Source organism: Oryzias latipes, chromosome 23 (assembly GCF_053564925.1).
Source record: "Oryzias latipes strain Hd-rR chromosome 23, Olatipes_Hd-rR_3.1".
Taxonomy (NCBI): domain Eukaryota; kingdom Metazoa; phylum Chordata; class Actinopteri; order Beloniformes; family Adrianichthyidae; genus Oryzias; species Oryzias latipes.
Window position 1 is genome coordinate 21,169,576 of NC_136259.1, and position 16,874 is coordinate 21,186,449.

Sequence of the window (16,874 nt, forward strand, 5' to 3'; positions counted from 1 at the left end):
GTATGTTGACTTTAGGATAGAATTCGGCTTCAAGTCACACATCAGTGACAAATTAATGTTTGCTTCACTGAACCAAAACCAATAAGTAGCAAAAATGTTTTTTCTGGTAGAGCTCAGAAGTGAGGAACAAAATATATATATAAAAAAAAAGATTTTACAAATCAGGGATTTTCTAGGTTCCTGATGTGCTTCTCGTAAATTTTAAACCAGTGTGAGCTTTTGGGGGGATGTCCAAGTGCAATAGTACGTGGTAATTATCTAGAAAGTAGAGCAGTGGGTCTCTGAAGTGCAGTATTGGCCCATCCATCTGCTTGTCAGCATCATTGACGAGCTATCTGGCTGCTCCTGCTCCACCATTCTGACTTCCCATGACCCCCTTGGTCGGCTTTGACAGGCAGAGACGTGCTCTCTTCATGAAAAGGTGTGTGCATATGTCTGTCCGGCAGTGTGCTCAGCGGGGATCAGTGTGCCCGTGACCCGGGTTGACGCACATGTGCAGAGAAGGGTAGTTTCCCCGTGTCTGCTGTTCCCGCGTTTCTCCTGTCAGCTGTAGTCTTTGTGGAGCCCGAAGAGCAGCCGTGCATGGCTTCCCTCCATCACAGAGACAGTCTCTGTCATCTTTGCCCACTCATGTTCCTGTAGCTAAATGTCTAATCTATTTCAATGACATGAAACTAAATTAGGCCTGTTTGAAATCCTGTTCATAGGACAAACACAAATGTAGATATGCATCGTGTTTGTGCACAAAGTCTGGTTGTCTTAATTTAATAAAAACAAAATTAATAAGTCTGGTCAAGCATAATCAAATTTGGATTTTAGGAAAGGATGGTCCCACATCCTAAAGGTATCTTTTCATTAAACAGTAGCTAAATGTGTGAACAAAGCTTATGCCAAGCATGGTTTTTAAGTTTAGTGTACCTTAAAGATGACTAATGAAGCCTATTTTTAACTCAGTCAAACATTTTTCTACATTTTAAATAGTTTCCCTCTGTGCATCAGTAAACATTTCAGGCTTTGGTATCAATCTGCAGCCCAGGAGTAATGAAACCATTAAAAACATTCCCTATAAGCTGATTTTTGATGGGGAACCAGGTAGCCTGGTGTTCTGTTTGTGTTGAAACAGAAGATGTTCAACCTCAGTAATGAGGAGCAGGTCATCTGTGCTTTCAATGAGCTCAGAGCCGAACAGAATCACTGTAATAACAGGTAAAACACACAAAAACACATATTTGCTGCCTTTGGTTTTGAGCATGAAGGATGTCTAATGTATGGGACACATTTTATCCATTGTTTAAGCAACAAATGCAACTCTAGCTGATGCGTAAGTGGGCAAAAGCAGCCTTGCACTGATATGCAACTCTTTACAGTAGGAAAGGGTTTATGCAGTCTTTGGGAGTTGAGTGGTTGCTACAGCAAGAAAACCTCTTTACCTTATTATTGCAACGCTGTAATGTAAAACTGATATGAAAAGCCATTTTTTTTGGCGTCAGAATCAGCTGATTGACATCCATCGCGTAAACAGTTACGGAATGGTAAATGGCCTATACTTCTGTAGTGTTTTTCTACCCTCCTTGAAGGCCTTAAGGGTTTCACAGTCCTACTCGCCCATTTGCACAAACACAATTCACACACTGATGGCGACTCTGGCACCAGCCTGTGACCACCAGGAGTAATGCAGGGATCAGTGTCTTGCCCAAGGACACTTCAACACATGGACAGGCAAGGCAGGAAACAAACCTGCAAACTTCCCATCATAGGTTGATTGTTCTATCTTTGCCTTGTCAAAGAACTTGTGTTGTTTAGGAGTCACTGGCGACATCTCTGGTGTTAAGCAGTTAACGGTTTCGGTTCTTGCACCAGCAACCATTACCACTTGTATAGTTACCGATTGCAGTGAGATGTATTTTTTAACATAACTCTTTCCCACATCCACAAATAAAACAAAAACAGTCTTATGGAGTAGCATTTTTCCAACCCACAAACAGTATCAGGTGAAAATGACTCTGAGGTGGGACTGAGTATCCACAGCCTCTCAAGAGCTCCATGTTTCGACAGGAAAATTTATAAGATGACACAGATGCAAACACATTTAGAGGTTTGTTCTCCAGCTCATTTATTTACATCAATAAAAGTAAACCCAATCTTCTTTGTGTTCACACAAGGGCTCATCAATGCATGCAACTATGCAGTTTGAAATAGTGTCTTTTTCTCAAAGTGCAGTTGCACGGTGCATGCAGCTTCTTGTTGATACTTTGATGAAACAGGCGTTCGCTGTATACCTTGATGGGACACATCAGAAATGCGCTCAAGTACAGATGGCAGATTGAGTGGAGAAGTCTGAAAACAGATGTAATAAAAGTTGCTACAGAAAAGAGACACCAGGGATCAAGTGTTTTTTTTTTTTTTTTTGCTTTTTTGCCCTCAAATGATTGTAGTCTGTGCCTGTAGCTGCAACAGGGCAATGAAGCATGAAACCTTGATATGAGGTTCTGCTCGTTCCTCGGCATCCACGGCCAAGAAAGCCACATCCGTCATGCAAAGATCATCCCCACCCTGCCTCTTTGAAGTAATAACTTGGATCTGCTGCGGCAACACGGTTTCAACCACACAATTTTCCCCACAGAAAGACAGCAGAGTGAAAAGGTTCTTACTCCTGTGGAGCTACTTATTGAGAAATGCTGCAAGATGGATGTGAAATGTTATGAGACCAGGTGTAACATGGCCAAGTCAATCAATTTCCATTTAAGACATGCTCCTTGATCATCTATAATTCTTTTGAGCAGGAAACCTTTCAGGTCTTTTCAATTCAAGTGATGTGCTTAACCATGCAGTTCCTTCAGGTAAAATGCCAGAATGCGAAGTAGGGATAATCAAGAGGCAATATCTCAAATGCATTTTGCCGGGGGGTTTTCTCAAAAAAAAAAAAAAAGAAATCACACATCAGATGAAATTCTTTGCGTTTAAAGGGCCTATATCATGCAAAATCTGCTTTTTTTTTTTTTAACTTATAAGTGTATTATAATGTTCAATCGTCAAGAAAATAACCCCAAAGCGATATTTTGATCCATTCGTTCATCTCTGAGCATTCCTCTGAAACCCTGCTGTCTGAGCACCAGCCCCTCCCAATTGCAGATGATTGGGTCCCCATGTTCATATGTATGGAAGGGGCGGAACAGCCCCTTCCAGGAAGAATCTGCACTGCCAGCACCGGCCCAAGGCAAACACACACACATTCTCCACAAATCTAACGGGGATTGACAAAACGCTTTCAGTTTAGCATCGAATCTGAGAAGAAAGGGTTCATCTTGCATCTAATCTGCAGAGACAACAATAGTTTTTTTTTGCGTAAGATAATGTCTTCTAAGTAAGGAAAATGTGTTTTAGGGTGTGAGAGATTTAGGAGTTTGTTCAGCCTTCCCAAAGAAGAGCCCACTCATCAGACATGCCCATAAAAAACCCAATAAAACCTGAAAACCAGCAAGACAATTCTTAGTTCTATAATAAATGCAACAGTTCATAAGAATATTCTCTTAGCTTTTCATTTACCAGTCAGAAGTTATTTTATTTCGTAAAACATTCATTCTTAAGTGTGCCAAAGGCAATATTTTATTATATATAGTAACAGTTTACTCTGAAAGGCTTAGAAGACTTTTAAGACCTGAACGCCAGTGCAGCCCAGTTCAAGACACGAGATCGGCCATTGTTCACTTGGGGTGTAACGATTCAATTCATATCATAATTTGTGATTGACAATACGATTCATAGTCAATATTAGATTCATGACATCTTTAGCTGACAATTCAACTAGTGTGACTCAGAGAGAAATACCTGGTACTGAACAGTGCAGGTGAAGTTTTCCAGATTCCTTGTTTTTCTTATATGATTATCAAGTGTAACTTAAATATGTGTACAAACAAACAAGTAAACAAGAATGAATGTGAAATCCATTCACATCTTAGTTTCCTAGAATTCCGCCCACTGTTGTCTTTCCACATCAAAATAATCCAAAGGGAACATTATTAGAACATTCTAGCACTCTGTATGGTCACATGTCTTTGCTGAACTCAAAGGGTTTCCTCACACTGGACTGGAATGATCAAACTTTATTTATAAATATGATGGACTGATCCTTTTTGGCTGCATCATATGTGTGTTGTCCGCTGTGATGACACTTGGTCGTTTTTACGTAAACCTGTGTCTCAGTCCAAATGGTATTTTCCAAAATCGATTATGGATTTATGTCATGTTGAAACCATTTTCTAATGGTTAATTCAATTTACATAATTTTCCAAGATTTCTTGTTGTGGAAATTATTCATTTTGGAGGTCATGAAATAGAGAAATAGAAAATTGTTGAGTTTCTTGTTGTTTACTCTCATAAAACAATGAGAGCTCAAGATTGCTGTCAATTTTTCTACTACTTATGTCATCCATTTTTCCAATTTATGGAGTGTCTTCTTACGTTGATTAATCGTAGCACCTCTATTTTTAACTGTCCATGGCATGATAGTTTCTAAGGAAATATATTTAGTTTTTTAAATACAAGCTGATTCATTTTTCATCTTTGCGCCTGACTGAGCATGCCCAGTGGCCACCAAAACATGGCGATTGATTAAGCTGTCCAGACAGCTCACAGTCGAAAATACACCTGCCCCGCTTGTCAGCGTCTAAACATCAACAGGCCCCCTCGTGAGGTACTTTTATTGTTTTGGGATGAAGGCACATCCATTTTGACAGGCTTCGCTGCCCAGCTGATGATGTGTTAGTGCCATTATTCTCTGGGAATCTATTTGGAAAATGGCTGCACAGTGAAAACAGAAACTAGTGACATGATTCATTGGTTGCATCCAAAATGAGAAGAGAAAAAAAAAGACCAAACATGAAGTTTCTATTTGGAAAAAAACTGTGTTTATTATTCCCTATTTTCTTTCTGCATGATGAAAGGAGCTGATAAACAAGACTGCCAACGAATAGTAACAGACTTACAGCTCGGAGAGGTGGAAATGGGGAAAAAGGGAGCATGAAGGGCGGAAGGGTGACCAATGACCTAGTTACAAAATCAGCATGCGAGCACTCCATCTTTTTCCTCCTTGTAGCTACAGACCAAGCAGGTCCGGCTGCCATCCAGCTGACACTAGAAGTTTTCATTTCCAAGCATGACTAATTCATTATAAAGCTATTTGAGGGCCTAGAATGCTGTTGTTCTCACCTGAGTCTGAAAAGACCACAAACTGCTGACTGTCTGAAAAAGTGCTCTCATACCTGCCCATATGGCTGAATGGAACGCACGTCTTGTTTGGAATTCAATGAGCATTTGCCATGCATGGTTCAATTTCTTTAGAGCAAAGTAACAAAAAGACAGTCTTCTGATTTTAGAAAACTAAAAAGGTCTGACATGGCGCCCCATCTACTTTTCTTCAGAGTTTGCTCCCCTTTCAAACAGTCATTTGTCAGAACAAATACGTCAATCTGTTTGGAGGGAAGCATCACCACAGGCTTTCATAAAACCAGCTGCATGAACAAAGTGCACGGTCAAATGTTAAAGTTATCAGTGGAGTGCAGGAGCGAAGGAGTCCCTTCACCACTCCATTGCTTTTCATACCTGCACTCCAGGATTTCAGTCGCCTGGCAAAGCTGGCTATGACAGGGCAGAGCCGTGCTGTTGGGCCGAGATAAAACATAATGCAAAAATGAAAATTAAAAAATGTTAAATAATCAGTTCTAAAGAAATCCTGTTTTTTTTGTCTGAAGCAGGCCGCAGGAAAGGAATGGGATTGAAAGATGATGCGCGGAGGGATTTATGAGAGGATTGAAAGCCTGTAAAAATGTACACATTGTATTTTGCAAAATGCGTTTTCCAGTTTAATCTTTTGTTCAATTTGAATAACAAAATGCACATATTTATGGCTTTGCTTATTTAAATGTTAATCTTTTTTTTATTTGTTTTTTTACAAAACCTAAACAACCTGCAAAAAAAGGAAAAGCTAAACATCATTGGTTTGCTCACAGTTCTGGCTGCAATGTCCAAACTTTTTCTGTTGCTGAAGCTAAGCCTGAATGAAAAACCTGATTTAAATTGTTAAAGTAAATTTCAAAAGTTCATTAGTCTTAGTATTTGGTAAAAGAAGAACAACAACACCAACTAAGAGCAACATAGTGGACTTAAAGACTGCAGAAAATAAACCTCAAATTATCATCCGTCCACTGCCATGCCTAACAATGCATTTAAAAGGTTTTCATGACTTGTGTGAAGGCATTTTTCATTATTTTCTTAGAATTATGTGGAAATGTCAGGAAAATGGCCCAAATCCAGATTAAAGTTTGATTTATTGGAGGAAAATGGATTAATCAGAAATTTGAGAATATTTTAAATTAAGAAAAAGTCTAAATATTTGAAAGTAGAGAAAAGTTTCAGAACGATTTTTTTATTTATTTATAATAAGCTGCAATATTGGGAAAAATCTGCACAAAATGAAAATTCAGACGTTACTCTGGAACTTTATGGGGGAAATGTTGAAGTCTTTTACAGTAGTCCTTTATTATTGTGTAGCTAATTTTTCTTTTAGTGCAATTCTGCATGCTTTTGTAAAGCACATTCCATCCTGATTGGCTGTAGACCGTGTCACTCAATCGCTTCTGCGCTTTATCTGTTGAATCCTTTTAGTTTGCAAAAATGTACACAAATTTTGATCCTGCTTATCTTTGTTTTCATCCTTATAATAACGGACTCACTTTTTTTATGATGGTTTGAACTTTGAGAGTTTAAATAAACTCGTCTGTCTTAGAAAAGTTTTTACAGTAAGGAGTTTTACAGTATTAAAACATCTGTAATCCTACTTCATGGATTTCACCTATCGCAGGTTATTTTTAGATCGTAACCTTTGCGATAAACAAGAAAGCGCTGTACTCCCACCCACCTGAAAAACCTATTTCTAACTATGTCCACTTGTGAAGAGTGTTGATCAATGAAAATCAGTGGGTGTTTTATTTCTAAACAATGTATTGCTGCCTATTTCTCTTTTGTCAGATATGTTTACGTTTGTTTCCATTTAAACTTAAAAAATAATGAAGCTACATCTCGCTTAAGTTAGCCAAAACGTCCTAGCCAAAGCGATGTGATGCTGGTATTAACCGTATTAAAATCCAGCATAGCAGATTTTGATCCATGGCATTCATCAATGTTTCCATATATTCATACTTTGAATGTAAAAGAAAAACCTTGAGGTGATGATTTGTGTTTTCCTGCATTTGCAGCTGTCATTCCTGTCAAACAGAAAGAATATCTGTGATTCCCAGAGGAATACAAACATCCTCTAATGGATTTAAAGATTCAATTTGAGAAAGCTCTGAAATCACATCAAGGTAATGGGCCACTTCCTGAAAGTATTACTCATAATTCAGAAATAGGATTATGGTGGTCAGGCAGTATCTGCAACTGCTCTGAAACCTGATGGAAAATCTCAACAAAGTCCAATTCCATGACGAAGCAAAACAAACTAAAATGACAAATGAAAAGCCATCAAATTACCAGGGTTCTAGATAAAACAAATATATTTAACCTAAATTCTCTCCTTAGCTCGTCCTGCTCTGTCTTCATGGCAGAAAAAAGGCCTGCTGTGTTTATGAAAAAAAAAAAGATTTTTGAATTTGATTATATTTCTTTTTGTGTTACTGCACAAAAGAAGCCTAAGCCTTTCCAGAGCTGACACGTATTCCAGACATGTGTGATTAAAACCCACACTGGCAGCAAACAAAAGCTCCAGTCAGTCATGTTTAATGGTATTGTTCCAATCAAAGCGCAGATGAATTCATCTAATCCTCACTCATTCAGGAAATGTTTTTGGCTGAACCTCAGAATGTGATTTTTTTTTTTTTCCAGTCAAAATAATTTCTTTGTAAAATATGATGCCAAAAATATGATTTCCGCTTAAAGTGTTTAAAAGCTAGACAAACTAAATGACTGTTAGAATAGTCATTTTGTCAAAAGAAAAAAGACTGTTGAATTTCCTGACATTTATGTTTAAATTTAGCCTCATTTAAATAGCTTTTATTGAAAAACATCTATTTTGCCTATATTTGCTCTCTTATCCCATCTTAAACAGCACAGTTTGACCTGGTTGAGACAGTTAAAATAACTTAAAATGGGTGTTATAAAATAATAGTGTAGAAGAATTAGCGGTTACTACCTATCATTTGTGAGAGCTTGCATTCATGCTAAATCAATTTTTTAGTTCAAAAAATGTCAAAATAACCAGTTTTTTGGGGGGTTTCTTTGACAAAATCGCAGATTTTGTTTTTTTTATTTACCTTGACTTTGCTTCAGCTCGTACGTAGGTTCTCTGGATGTTAGCGAAGTGACACGTTTGTCCAACTACTCAGCATTTTGACATCTTGAATCAGATTCCATAAGTTCTGCCAGTGAACTCAAACCTCAATTTGCATCGCTGCCGTCTTTGAGGAGCATCCAGAGCAGCAACTCTTTGGCAATGACAGAAGATGTATGCTGGAAAAAAAAAGCAGTTCTGGATTTCTAGAGGTTGACCACAAAACGCTGACAACCTGAAAGATCCTGTCAGCAAGTCGAGATTTACTGGGTGAGAGAGAGAGGAGAAAAATGTTTACCTCATCTAAAAGGGGAGAAAATGCAAAGTATAGAAAATGTTGACTGTACAATTAGCAGAGGACTAAATATGGTATAGGCATGCATATGCATACAATTCCAATAGCAAATAGGGAAATTTGGAGCATAACAAGACATGTTTTCTGTAAATAAATATTAGGTCAAAAGATGAACAAGGGGTGCAAGGGAAGACAGTTATTATATTGTGGCTGGTTTAAACTTTGTAAAGAATAATTTCCTTTTTAGGTCTATTTGGATGTTAACAACTGGACATTAACTCAAGCCGCGTCTGACCTTTTAAGGTATGACAGATAAATAAAGTTAAATAAAATGACAAGCGTCATAAAACAGGTATTTTCTAAATATAGTAATAAACATGGAGTCACTGTCTCTGCAACTTTATTATCTGCGTGTGTGAAACATTCAAAATTCAGTTTCTGCATAGCAGGGAGCGCTTCTTCTGGTAAGTGAGAACAACTGTCTCGATAAAACCGTATTTCCGTGAATTAGAAGAGGCGTCATCCATATGTCACTATGAAATCTAAGACCCATGAAAGTCTGACCTGGTTTGGCCTGGTTTTCAACACATGTTCCATTGCCGCACCTTTGTACAAAGAGCCCAAAAACGGTCTAAAAAACTTGACGTGAATGCCAGAGTTTAAACGTTCAAACCCGAAGCGCACATTTACACCCATTTACATAGACTTGTCATTGAAAATGTTTCCTTATATATGTGTTGTCAAAGGGGGTGTGAATGTAGTGTAACACATTGTACACAAAGTGTTAAGTACAACCTGTTGCCTGGAGCATGCCCGTAGTATAAAATGTGCATGAACATTTTCTTTCTACGGGTTCACCAAGCGCTGTATGAGCTTGATATTTCAGTGGCCCCCCAGCATGCCCTGTGCAGGTTTGCCCATTTATCCCCTTAGGACAGCCTGTAGGCACTAATAAGGGCAATTGTGACTTAAGCTTTAGCTCCAGTGTTGTCATTCTTTTGATCACCGTAACTCTTCAACCGCTCAGACAAATGTCACAAATCTCACTGAAATGCAAAACTATTTATCCAACCAGCGTGAGCCAGTTGATTTTGTTGCAGACGAACGCTGCTTTTCTTCGTGTTAAAATCTACGTTCATCGCGTAGACTATTGAACAGTTACAGTGGTTCAAAGGGCGTGGGATCTTTTGCTGTCTCCGGTGACGGCTCTGGTGTTAAAAGTTTAAGGGAGATCCTTCACATGGCACAGTCTACTGCTCAGAATAACTTCCTACACTAAATATATGCATTTCTGTGCAGTAGCTCAGAGACCGTTTCACAATTTGCAAGACTTAGAAAGAAAAAAAAATGTGTTGAATTCTTTTGAGAACAATTTATTAAAACACCTTGTTCACTGAGATTAAAATGAACAATAAAGAAAAATAAATGTAATTAGTCTCTCAAATGCTTTGAGGCACTGTCAGGACAAACTGTTCCACAGAGGGAGACGACAAGAGGAAGTCAGAGGAGTGTGTATGGCTAAACAAACTCGCGTTGAATACTACAGCCTCCTGCCCTGAGGTTAAACAGATCTGCTAATCTCTTTCTTTGTTTGCTTTGGGTTTTGCATTCGTCTGGGTTGCTCTTAAGCCGGCACTCTGTTGTCTCTCCTTAAATGTAGAAAAGCATCTGCCGACTAAAATGAAGATCAATGGCAACATGAACCAAGATATGGATTTAAACTCCCACTCCAATCATCTTTTGATTTATTGTTAAAAGTGTTCCCAGTGGTCTTTTGATTACAATAATGCTGTTTTTAGTCCAAATGAAAAAAAAAAAATGGTGTTGTTTTCCAGTTTCTGCAGAGCGTTAATAGTTCATAAGAACTTTGCCATTGAGTTGTGGGCGGGACTGTTGGTGCAGAATAAACTTGTGCACATTCCCCATGTTCTCTTTGTTTACTCTCTCTCTCCCTCTAGCTCCTCACTATCCCAATTAGCAATGCAACAAAAAATGGCAAACAATATCGAAACTATCAGCGGTAATGTCTTTGTTGTAAATATACTCTTTTTAAACATTAATTTTTTTATGATTCAGAACTATTTGAATGAAGAAATACTCAGAAACGCAGATTGAATATTATTTTTTTTGTATTAATTATGCGTTTTCTATCATGAGAAAAATGCCACAAGAACACAATTTTCAATGCAGTGGGTCTTTAACAAATGTTACTTAAGCTATTGCTTCACCTTTTGGAATAAACACATTAAGTTAATACATTTATTGTGAATACCTCAAAATATACAAGAAGCTAGAAGATTCCTCCATAAACTCTTGCTATTCTGACCGGAGGTTACACTTATCAAGACTTTATTTTCTCATCACTGGAATGTTGGTCGACATCAGATAATGAAGAGACTGCGGTGATGCCCATGGAGATCCATGACTAGGTTAAGACATTAGCGAGAAACTTTTTCCTGCTCCAGTCTCCGATGCTGAAAGTGCAATAAAGCCCACACTTGAAGGGAGCCGGGCAGCTGGATTCAGGAGAAGATAAGTACTAGAAAACTGCATTATGGACGGCCCCTTCAGAGTATTTAAAAATGGAGACACTGGAAGACTAATTTTATTCTCCTGCGCTTTCGGTGAGGTCTCTCCAAAGAGCTTCCGACAGCTCATGTCTGCGCGAAGATGTTTTTGTTACAGGACGGTTTAAACGGCACTCTTCGGGGGATCTTTTAAAGATGCACAAGTCATCAAACATAAAAGCGCTTCCTCACAGATGGGTAGTCTGAGGTGAAGGTGTGATCAGTAAAAATATGATGACTGCTTTCATCTCTGTGGAGATCAAGTTTAGCTGCCAAGCGCCTTTCCTCATTTTCTATTACCTGCATGTCACATTCTCCTCCCGAGCTCACTTCTGCACTTGATGGAATTTTATTACATCTTTATGCATGGGTGACCCACAGCGAGCCACATTCATAATCATCAAGCAAGTCTATATCAGTCGTCTATAAATAAGAATGTAAAAGTTGTTCAAAGTTGGGATGTGACAAAACTTTATCTAAACAGCAAAGACAAGTGATGTGATGAACAGAATCATGTCTTCAGTTACAGACTGTAGAGGTCATAATGGGCTGGTTTAAGGATATGTTTATCATGTAGACCCTCAGAAAAGCATTATTTTATAAATCAGTTCAGAAAACCTTAACATACTTTTAATTGATTTTTTTTTAATTCTGTTGTCAAACTTCAATTGAAAATGACCAGTTTAGGGTCCCATTGACTTATCTGAACAAAATTGATCCCGTGTCACATTCCATTAGCCAAGGTGTGATTGTCTTAGTGTTTTGAGATTTCTCTTTCGCGGACGTCAATGATACAGACGTGATCTGAGGTCCTGCGGTTTTGAGTGACCAGCGCAGCGGTCTGGCAGCAGCGTGATTTGAGCGGCGGGCCAGGGTGAGCCAAGTTTTGAAAAATCTGAACTCTGGCAAGGTCGCCACATCGCATCAACCAATTAGGGACTAATTTTTGAACATGGGACGTTTTTAGTGTCTCCATCAGTGGGTAGAATACACATCCAATATGGTGGATCAATCCGATCGTTCTACTGAACTTCAATCCATTTTCTTAATCCCCTAGAGCCCTTCCTGGCTACTGTCTGGTGAAAGCACCCTTCTGTCGCAGGGCCCATGAGGTTGGAGCAATCGTGATCACTATGCCGGCTCCCGGGCGGTGAGCTGGGATGGGAAGGCAGCCTGACAGGGCTTCCTGAACTTTATGATGAATTGTCATTTTTTTCATTTTCATTGAAACGATAGTAACAATAAAAAAGGTCCCATTAATTTTATTCCTGTTTTGATTTTATCCCCTCTGGCTAATGCAGGAACCTTCAAACTCAGTCAGAAAGAGAACAAAATACTGCTGAAACGGACGTCACACAGCAGTGGGAGTTAAACTCGCTGTACCGGGAGAGACTCTGAATGATCTCATGAACCGGACATGGAGGCATGATTACTGATGGTTTTTTAGAGCTCCTCTCTTGTGGAGAAGGAGGGTCTAAGGGCAGCGATGTCCAGTTTAGCTTAGTCTGTGTACTCTAGTTTAGAAATCAGCTATTGTATTTTATAACTGATTTTGTTTTTAATACATTAAAATTACATGCATTTAATTCATTATTAGTGAAACCCATTAAGACTACTGTGTTGTAATATTGGACAATATCAATAAAATAAAATAAAAAATGGAATTAAATTCAAACTAAATAAACCTGATCTCTTAACATCCTCCAAGCTTCCGTGGATTGTAAGTGAGATAAACACAGACACCTCTCTTTGTACCGATCAGGCTATAAACACAAACTGGTAGCTCCTCCCACATGCGGCGGGGGCGTCAAGCTTATGTAGACTTTTTTGGACAGGCAGCGAGCAGAGGATCCGCTGAACTGCGAAAGAGGGGCGCTCGACTCGAAATTTGCAATGCGAATTGTGTACGGTGTGAAAGCAGCTTTACAGTCTTCTTCTTTTGTAGAAACAGTTACCTGTTGGGAGAAATTTACATTAAGCAGATGTTGGACTATTCCTGCTTTGTAACTCTGTAAGTAAACTCTCGCTCTCCCTCTCTCTCCATCTATCTATATATATAAATGACACATTTGTCTTCTACTCCATGCTGTCACAAGCACATAACTATGTTTACTCTATTTATTTTAAATACAGAAACCACATAACCTGACCTATTTAAGCCGGCTCCTAGCCAGTTAAAGTTTACTTTAATAAAATCGGGTTTTTTTGGGCAAATTTTATTTATTTCCAAGTTTTGTTCAAGTTGTCTTTTGTGACATTAGACAAACCTACCAAAGCTCCACCACATTTTTGTGCATGTCAAAGTAAACTGCATCCACTCCCACTTGGTATTAGTTATATAAATATTTGTTTCTGAATGAAAAAACTGAATTTAACTGTACAGTCAAAAATTGGATTTTCAAACATGCTTCTAAGCAGTACAGCAGCCTTGTTTATGAATTGTTGTCATTGATTTGTTTGTGCCAAGAAATAAACCACTTTATACAACTGTAACACCTCCCGGTGGCCTACTTGGATAGCAACAGCCGGGGATTTTATGATGAGGTTCCCCCAAAAAAGACATGCCAAGTATAAATAAAATCATTTCAGATTAGAAAAAAAAAATGCGTTTTACCTTTATACCACAGAAACTAGAAAAATGTTATTACCTACCATTTGGAAAATGTAATATATTGTTATATATTTAGTTAAACACATAAAAATTGTGACAAGTCTCTCTTCTGAGATCAATGAACTGAAAGAAATTAGTTTAATAATCATCTGCAAACAGATCAAAACAATCAAAAACAAGCAAATCTTAGTTTACCGTCCATTTACATTTTAGGTGTATTCATGTTCATCACCAGGGCATGACATTGATTTTTAATGTGTCTTGAGCTGAAATTATTGCTTTTTTTAGATGCAGACTTGTGTGTATAAACGCTGACTCCTGCACATTTAAATTCAATGCCTTCTTTATCTAATACTAAAAGAACATGAGCAGTTTGAAGAAATCCCCCGAGAGGACGGTTGTTTATTCTTGCAGCTGCACACAATCAGATGCCTTCCTACCCCCCTCCACATCGCACCTTCTTCTCTGTGTGTTGCCAATCCTCTGATCGTTAATTGAAACTGCCAGTTAGGGGAGAAAGAAAAAACATGAAAATGTTGCCGTTAAATTTCAAAGTTCTCAGTCTGAAGCTTGGAGCACATTTATTTCACAAATAAATCTAAAGCAAGTTCAAGATTTTCAAACTTTTGACTAAAGAGATGAGAAACAACCATTTTAAAGACACCAGAAAAGTTTGATTGTAACCTGACCACTAAAAATGGGCTTGTTCTGTTCCATCAACGTAAAGTCACCAATCTAAGGCTTTTTAGAAGGTTAAATGCTGCTTTAAATCAATGGAGGAAGAAGCAACTCTTTTAACCGAAGAATATGGTCGTGAACACACAATCGAGGAGGTCTGTGGTGGACCGAGCAGTAGAAGGCAGCAAACAATTTTATCAAAAATATTTAAATTTATTTTTCAAAATGTGTAAATGGGCAAAAATGGGCCCTTAAAAGAGGTCAAAGCAACAAAGTTAAGTCAAGTTTTTAAATGTAACAGCGGACAACTGAACAGACAAAGCAACATAATTAAACTGACCTTCCTCATTGCAAACACAAGGGAACATATATAGTGGCTGATCAAACCAACTAGACACACAAGGGGGAACGTAAAAAAGACTAAGACAAAATGCAGAGAACAAACTAAACTAATGTCCAATGAATGAAACTAAGGACCATCAAAATGGAAACTAAAGTAAAGAAACACAAAAAGAGTTCCTTGTCCACTGGGTGATGATTCAGTCCAATTAGCTGCCTGCTGAATATAAGGCCTCTGCTGACTGGCATGCATTCTTGTGTCAGGCCTGACTTGATTGTTCCAGCAGCAGATGGCAGCAGCAGCAACAATGGTTCCCTTTTGCACTGGTAACTCAAACAAAACATCAAATTATAATAAAGTAAACTGAAACATGTTGATACATTTTATGATCAAATGTGTGTGTTATTTGAAAAAGAAATCTAAAAGTATATGCAAACAAATAAAGTGAACAGATATATGTAGGGTGTGGTGCAGGAGGTTACTGCCCTGATGGTGTGGCAGCGTAGGCAGCCATCACGAGGTCTTATGCATTTGGGACAAAGAATCTTCTTTAAATATTTATTGGATTAGACTGAAAGAAGATGACAGTCTGTATGTGGGACACGTTTAACCAAGGAAGGAGTACTTGGCATTTTTTGGACTAGAAGATGATTCTGACATGGATCAGAATCAAAAGGCGTAATTTCAGAGAAATTATAATTATGTTCATAAAACTATTCAATCCCAATCAAATGAAATACTTTTAGAAGTTTGTGTGCCTAATATGAGATCTTTTGTTCAGATTTGAGTAAAGAAATGTACATTTTATGCTAGTTAGTTTCAGACGTTATGCAATCTCCTTTATTTGCTTCTCCATTCAGGGTATTTAGCACATTGATTAACCCTTGTGCTATCTTGTGTCATCTTGTGTCATCTTGTGTCTTGTGGGTCATCTAGACCCACAAGACAGTCCCCTGAACCTGTTTTCTTCAATGATTTGTGATCTTCACTGGTATCCATGGATTACATGAAATCTTTCCACCTTTATCCACCTTTGTCATGGTACGAATAACACGTCAAAGTAAGGGTGGGGTCATCTAAGATAGCACAAGGGTTATAAGACGGAGATTTAGAGGTTTTAATATTCAGAATGAAAGAAACTTGGTTTACAGTTATTTCTTGTAAAAGCTTGTTTTTTTCCCCATAAAATAATTGTCATTTATTACAAAAGAATAAAAATAAGTGATCTTTGTAATCCAATTTTTTTCTAGCAAACAAAATGGACCATCAGCATATTTGATCATCTTTGATTAAACACACCTCTAGCTTTGGTTGTTGTACATTGTGTCCCAAAAAAATTAGAGCCTGTGGGTTATGACAGCAAATCTAAAATAAAAATAATTACAATTTCCTGTCCAACTGTGCAAGTGCAAAATGGATTGCTAATTACCTCACCAAAAAAAAAATCACATTTTCTTGTTTTTTTCCAACTCCCCCAAGAAGCTGTCCCATATTTCTTTCACTTGTAGTTCACAGAAACTAGATCGAGAAGGATTTGAGACGCCTTTCAGAAAATCCCAGGTTTCCATAGTGTCCCCTGCTCTCACAGCCATTTCCGCAACTCCCTTCTAACCCCCATATTTAACCCGTTTACTCTGGAGCTTTGACTCCAGTGTTTCCATTTTTTCATCTACCATAACTCTTTACTCTTTACGCAGTTCATGTAAGTCTAGCTTCTGTAATGGAGAAAAGCAGCCTTGCACTGATATGCAACACGTTACAATAGTCAAATGGTTGCATAATCAGCGTAAACCAGCTGACTCTGTCTTGGAAAAAAAGTGGTTTAGTGCCGTCGTGTGATAAGTGTTGCATGGCGGTGCAGAGCCAATATGAAAAGCCACTAATTCACATGTCTTATCCAGGTGTCGCCGGTGACATTTCTGGTGTTAAGCTACATACACATGCACATTGTGCGTGTTCAAGAACCTGGGTTCAGTTCTTTTAGCATACAGTGGTTTAACTTGACTGTAGCTACCCAAGACTAGCGCATGTACTCACAGTAGGAAAGTAGTGAAAATCAG

General features: G+C 38.2%; 1 protein-coding gene across 3 annotated transcripts in view; it reads left to right on the plus strand.

Moving 5' to 3' along the window:
• chrm2a (cholinergic receptor, muscarinic 2a) overlaps positions 1-16,874 on the plus strand; it is a 112,009-nt gene that overhangs the window by 29,299 nt on the left and 65,836 nt on the right. The gene's annotated exons all lie outside the window — the stretch shown is intronic.